Source organism: Rhodamnia argentea, chromosome 6 (genome assembly GCF_020921035.1).
Source record: "Rhodamnia argentea isolate NSW1041297 chromosome 6, ASM2092103v1, whole genome shotgun sequence".
Classification (NCBI taxonomy): Eukaryota; Viridiplantae; Streptophyta; class Magnoliopsida; order Myrtales; family Myrtaceae; genus Rhodamnia; species Rhodamnia argentea.
The window spans coordinates 26,807,726-26,814,553 of record NC_063155.1 but is presented as its reverse complement, the minus strand read 5'-3'; the positions used below and the strand labels follow the sequence as shown (position 1 = coordinate 26,814,553).

The 6,828-nt window shown below is 36.7% G+C and overlaps 2 non-coding genes across 2 annotated transcripts; both read left to right on the top strand.

Annotated features, from left to right (window-relative positions):
- Positions 1–3,714: 3,714 nt before the first annotated feature.
- On the top strand, positions 3,715–3,793 carry LOC115728866. Its single transcript, XR_004013882.1, has one exon. It is a non-coding gene; the product is annotated as a small nucleolar RNA R160 (small nucleolar RNA).
- An 809-nt stretch (positions 3,794–4,602) lies between these two features.
- Positions 4,603–4,677, top strand: LOC115728875. The gene has a single exon (XR_004013883.1). It is a non-coding gene; the product is annotated as a small nucleolar RNA R160 (small nucleolar RNA).
- The last annotated feature ends 2,151 nt before the right edge of the window (positions 4,678–6,828 follow it).

Below are 6,828 nucleotides of genomic sequence, written 5' to 3'. Positions count from 1 at the left end.
CATAAAAAATATATAATAAATAATTTAAAATTATTATGAGATCTACTACTTCAAGAATTTATGGCTTATTATTATTACTTTCACGGTCACCCAAAAACTATTGTGCTACATTTTTTTGTAATTTTCATATCCTTTTGGTCTGTCTAAGGCGACAAACTTTTGTCGCCTTTGCCAACTCAAAAGTGACGAAATCTTATTGCCTTAGCGTACCCTAAGGCGACGAAATTTTGTGGACTTTGCGCATTCTAAGGTGATGAAGTTTTGTCGCCTTAGGGTGGCCTTTGGTCTCTTGTCGAGAAAAAAAGCTATCGGGACTAAAATTTTTGTCACCATTGGCTCGTTTTATGTTTCTTTATGGTGATATTTCAGACATGTTACCGCGACAATTTGCAATAGCTAGGTATCGATAAACCTCATCGTTTGGCGGGGGCCTCCGTCGATAACTTGTCTAATTCCGTCCTTCCGTGAATTCAAGTTAATGAAATCTCGCGACGTGAGTTTTAGTCTATTAAGTCTAACATTGGATAAAAACAAAGTTAAACATAGATTATTTAAATAAGATATTCATCGCAAATCGATATATATATATATAGACACACACACACACACACACACACACCACGTCATCAAATAACGAAGAACATGTTGACGCCTTAATTTTCCTTTTCCTTTTCTAAAGTAGATGGATGAAAAGATGGACAAATTGACTCGTCATTTTTAGAACTCTAGGTTAGCATGTAAAAATCTACATAATCAAAAAATGTTCAATTTATCATGTGAGCAGAAAGACTACGTTGAATATTTATTAATAGTTCGAGGACCGCATTAAATGCGAGTTTATGGGTCGTGGACTTACTTTCCTTCTAGCAATTTCCGAGGAAGTTGTCGGAGAAATATCACGAGATAAAGTTCATATAAGTTGGACGTGCTACTTGGGCGAAGAAATTTCCTATTGATTTGCTAAAGAAGTATGTCTAGGAAAACTTTTACGTCACGCAAGAAACATTGGCTGTTGCAAACAGGTAAAAATCGAGGAAGAGTGAAAAATGGTGAACGCTTATATTATCACTTTTGTAATGGACAAAAATCTGATCATTAAGGGAGAAAAATTGAAATGATTAGTGCCCAAGAAAAGGTAAAAATGTTCCGCGCGGATAAATTACAGTCAATATTCGCAACTTTCGAAAATTGAGGGTAAAAGAGATGATCGATGGCTTGGTGGTAAGTCATGCTCAAGATTTCAGAACTGTGTTAAGTGATGCCATTGAGGAAATCGTGTTTAGAATTTTAAATAGCCTCTTCAGAGCTAAAGATTCACTTAATGGTGGCGGAATCAGTTTTGTCCTTTAACTTTAAAAGATCGAGCTTACTTGCTTCATCAAACTTTTAACTTTACTTGAGAAAGGAGAGAAGGTCGGAGAATCACAATCACTCTTTCTTAAAATCAATATTCTTAAGACCAAAGAGTCGGGGGGAAAAAGGGAGGAATGCTCTCCGTTCTTGGTTCTCCTAAAGCATGACGTTGAGTTTTTAAGAGAAATCAATTACTACATAATTAATTACAAACTAGAAGAAAATCAAATGCAAATAGAAAGGCATCACCTGAATTATCAACTCTTACGAGTGAGTAATGGCCAATTACTGCTAATCAAAATCAAAGACTCAATTTTTTTTCTTTCTTTTTTACTTGTAGGGCCAGATAAAGAGTTGAAATCTCAGGGCCCGTTTATTCTTGATTAAGTTTAAAGGTAAGCAATACCTCTATGCTTTTTCGATAAAAATTTTAAATTTATCAAAATTCCAAAAAAAAATCAGGAAAAGAATTACTACGAATTTTATTGTGAAAAATTTGAGTGCTTTCGATTAAAAAAGTTAAGGTGGGTACGCCCCAAGGGTGAGCATGGTCCAATTACCTTAGGAACCGCGGACCAAAGCGAACCAGACTAGATCAATCGATGGGGTCCGATTCTCGGGCGATTCGGTGAAACCGAAGTTTAACATAAAGAATAGTGAATTTAAAGTAAAAAATAAAAAGAAGTTCATTGTTTATCGCTAAAAGGCTTACTAGTATTAAATGATTGAGAAAGAACTTTTGTTCCCATTTGTTGAACATGATAAAAAGCCCCAAATTAGGTTTTATATTTAAAAATTAAAAAAAGAAAAAGAAAAAAGAAAAATGGTCGGTCCGGTCTGAGTGGTCCATTGATCCGGTTTCATCCTTAGAATTGGAAATGGATAATGACATAAATAATCTCTGAACTTTGATCTAATGAGCATTACGATCCCTAAACTTTAAATTTGTTTAATATGGTCCTTGAACTTTAGCTTAATGTTAAATATGATTCTCGAACTTTTAATTTGTTCAATGTGGTCCTTAGACTTTTGCTACATGTTCAATATAGTCCATGAACTATATGAAAATATTCAATGTAGTCCTTTCATTAATTTTGAGATCGGGGATAATAATGAACATTTCATATGGTCTAAAGACTAAATTGAATATGTACTAAAAGTTCAAAGACTACATTAAACAAGTCAAAAGTTTATGGATCATATTGCACATTGGGCAAAAATTCATGAACTATATTGAACAAATTAAAATTTCAGGGATCCATTACATATTATATCAAAATTCATGGATTATTTGTGTCATTTTCCAATCGAAAATCAGACCGCCTAGTTATCGGTTTCATTTTTAGTAACCAAAAACTAGACTAGAGCTTCCCGAAATTGGAACAACCAATCTAGTGTTGTCCGATCTGTCCATTATGCTCAGCCTTCGTAGGCACGGCGCAAGCTTCAAATAAGATGAAATTATAAATCGATTCGAATGGGCGAAAGTGCAATCTTCAGCACAAAAAACATAAATGGCAAAAGAAAAAGCAGAAATCGTGAGCCGAAACCCTGAAAATTTTAACGTTGACACGTCAGCCCTAGTTGAAAAGAACAGTTTCTCTCTTGCAAGGCTCAGCCTCAGGCTGGCGGCTGCGGAGATAAAATGAGAGATCTGCCTCCCGACTCTTCAGACTCAGGTCTGTCGGTCGCTCAAACGGCTTCAAATTTGCCGATTCGAGCGTCCATGTATCTCAATTTCGTCCTAGTTTGATGCACCCACAAGCCCCTTGTTTCTCTAATGTCTGGATTCAAGGAAAAATTCGAGAGAAGGTGTAATCGAAGGTGCAAAATTCAAAGATTGGCAGAAACAGAGCATGTGCTGTGCATTGGATTAAGATGGCATCCTTTTGCACAAACTCTGCTTTTGCCAACAGATCAAAGTCCCTTCGTTTAAGCTCGTGCCCCCCTTTTTTTTTTCTTGGGTTCCCCTTCATTTGCCTTGCTCGCCTAAATCTTTGTCCTGTTTAATATCTTATTCGCCTTCGTAGTTTTATTTGCCACTGTGCATGCTATGCGCATCCAAAATGTTGGCCAAGTCGATTAAGGATGACGTCGTTTGATCGGCAGTGTGTAATTTGTCGGGGCAGTGTTTTATCTTATTTTTTTATTTTTTCGCTTTTCTTTGCTTGTCTGATCGGGGAAAAGTGACAAAGGTTCCACTTTTGTTTTGGTGTTAAGCTTCTGAGATGATATTGATGCAGTTTTATGATGTAGTCGATCGCGTATTATCGTCGTGGTTTTTTGAAGCTGGGGGGGTCTTTTAATTTGACTAGTTGCTTGGTTTCATGCCTGTATTTTCATTGCACTAGATGCGGTTGAAGCAAAATGATGAGTTTCTTGTATCTGAAAATGGTGTGGATTCCCATATTATATAGGTCTTCAAAGTTCTCTGATTGCTTTCTTGATATGTCAGAAGTTAACGATAAATACTGAAATTTCCCACTAATCATTTCGTTTTGAATGTTTGTGTGAATATATGGTTGTTCCTGATGTAATTATGTTGGTCTACGGCCTGTGGTTGCCTGGGTCGGTTCAACATTCCAAAGTTCTTTTTATCTCCTTTCTAATTCTCTGAGTCTGAGTGTATCTTCCCTCGATCAGATGTACTTTGCTGTGTTCAGAGTGTCATATGCTGCTACGTCTGAATAGTTTTTGTAATCATAAAGTAATGCGGATGCATAGTAGTATAGTCAGTTCGTGTGTAAATTAGTGGTGTTAGCAGTGTTTTTGACGTGTTTAAATTATTTAATGCTATTGTTCTTTTCGAAAATGGTTATAATCTTCTTAAATGGAGGTTGATTGTAAGACCTATTATGCAAGATGTGCAGGATTTTTAACTCTTGCTTTCTTTTTTGTGGTTTTCCATATGGAATGAGACTTATGATGAGGCTGCAGTTCGTTTATCGTAGGGTTAGTTGTCATACTAGTTTCTTATTATCTGGGTGTTTTCCCCTTATTTTGCTCCCAGAGGTTCCTGAATGAAAATAGGGAGTAAATCGAGTTGGAGATGAACATTTCTTGCCAAGTGACACTAGTGTCCTTTTCGGTCCGGATTAGAGTTCAATGCACAGTTGCTATATCTACAATCTTTTGTTACTGCTGTCGATTCACTAGCTCTTGCTAAGCTAACAAGTCTTTCTTGGCTACATTCTAAAAGCTGTATTTGTTACTAAATTTGTTCACAAGATCTTGGCTTTCTTGAATCAAAGCAAATGATGAGCTTATGAAACCGAATTTCATGTGGAAATCAACATCATATGGTCTTCAAAGTTCTCTGATGCTTTATCTATCTTCTATCCTCATGGCTCATGCTTCTGTAAGAGCTAGTACATCTTTGCGTGGCTGGGGCCACTGGGGTGACTCTGTCACACTTCTTGGTGGTTAGTATGTATGGATTGGTGTTTGAGTGTCCTATAACTTTTGGTAATATTGGGCGGAATCCAGATTAAGTCCCTGAAATTCTGGTTGAATGTCTGATGAGATTCCTTTCAGAGCCTAAATTCCAACTGTTTGTTTCTGTTCAAGCTTACTGATTTTCTTGCTACAGAGCTTTTATTTGCTCGAGCATGTGTCTTCAGTATTTGAATATGGACTTTTTTCTGATGGAAAATCAGGCACCATTATTCATAGTCTGTGATGCACTTGTCTCACAGGCTATACGAGCATGGTGCAAGAGGAAAGACTCCCTTCTTGTTCAGCTTTGCTCACTCGATCAGCTGACAGATGCAGAAGAACTGGGAAGGACACATCTTTTGTCATATTTTTGCTTCCAAACATGCATGCTCCTATGCTTTACTCAGTAGTTGTTCTGGGTTCTAGGTAGCATTTACAATGATCTGTAGAGAGGAAGTCTTTCTGCCCCTTGAGTAGCACAATTTTAACTTTTCTTAGTTGGATTTATTTGGTTTGCTCTCTTCTACCTGCTGGAGAGATGCCGCCTCTTCTGAGGCAATTTTTCTTTTCTATCATTGGATATGCTTTTGGATCAAACTTTGATGTCAACAGTCAATTTAATTGCTAAGCCATCAAAAATTCGCAAACATGGGGAAAGGGACTGAAAAAAGTGGAGGGGGTACACTGCACAATGTCTATACATTGATTTCTCAAACAGATTCATCATAAAGCATAACAAGGATATGATTTTGTGGCATATACTTAGTCCATAACCGTACAACACCGTGCGCATGCGATGATGTTTGGACAGCATAATTAGCATTTAAGGACAATGAGCGCCTCTGCTTGAACATAAATGTGTCCTCTAACCATCATGGAAGTTCTTCAACAGGCGTGTACTGTCATCAGGCTCCCTGCAACTGCAAATGCATGTGATGGCAGATGTGAAGGGTATTGGCCGAACATTCTTATTGGCGAATGGTATATGTGTTGCTTCATGGGCTTATGTGAAGATGATGATGGGAGTATCAATCGAACCCCCTGTACCTGTACATTTTACATGTAGAGAGAGTGAGCTGTGTCATTTTGTCGATCCGGTTCTAAGATTTTCATATCAGCTGAAAGCCGCCGATTTTGCCTTCCTTTTGGATAAGGTTGTCTTGTTATTTATAAAATGGTCATGGTAACGAATGTCCTGTGCCATTTGTCAGAGACGGTCGGATGGTTCTAAGGAGGAAAAGATTGGATTTTATACACCATCTGCACTGCAGTATGATTGATCATGTCTACGTACTGGGTCATACGTAGAAACGAACTCTGTTTTATTAGTTCATGAAGCTTGATCATTGGCCACAACATGCCATGATATGTTCACACCCAATTGAGTTCTAAACTTTGTTTTCCCAATTGAGTTCATACATCCAATTTTGGCTGGAAACTTTTGATGGATATTTTATTAGTAGCATTTTAATAATTTTTAAGTTATTTATTATTTATTCGTTCATTCCTTTATTTTTTTTCTTTGTCATCGAAGGGAAAAAGGACAAAGAAAAGGAAAAAAAAAAAGTGAAAAAGGAAAACAGAAAAAAATAAAGAAAATCGAAAAAAAAAACATTGAAATATTATTAAAAATTGTTTAGCATGTCACGTAGGGTGGTCGGTGTTCACGTTAGTGATCCGTCCAAAGTTGGAATCGTGGAAAGGTTTCGGATTTAGTTAGTAAAATTAAACGGTTTAAGATTGAATTGGTAAAAATACAATAATTTTAGGACTTTTTGGACACTTTTCCTCGCACATACCCTACAATAAACTTGATAGCATACCCTATCAAGTTTATCCTCATAGAGGCGGCATCCAAACCTTGTAAAGAGAGATCAAATGGTTTATGAAGAATAAAGGAACTAACAAATTTATTTTATTTTGGCAAGTCCAGCAAATTCAAAATCATATGTACTTCCAGCAAACACTGGGCTTTGTATGCTTAATTGTGTTTAGCATTGAATTTGTATTACTATTAGAGCCCAATTCTCCCATACACCT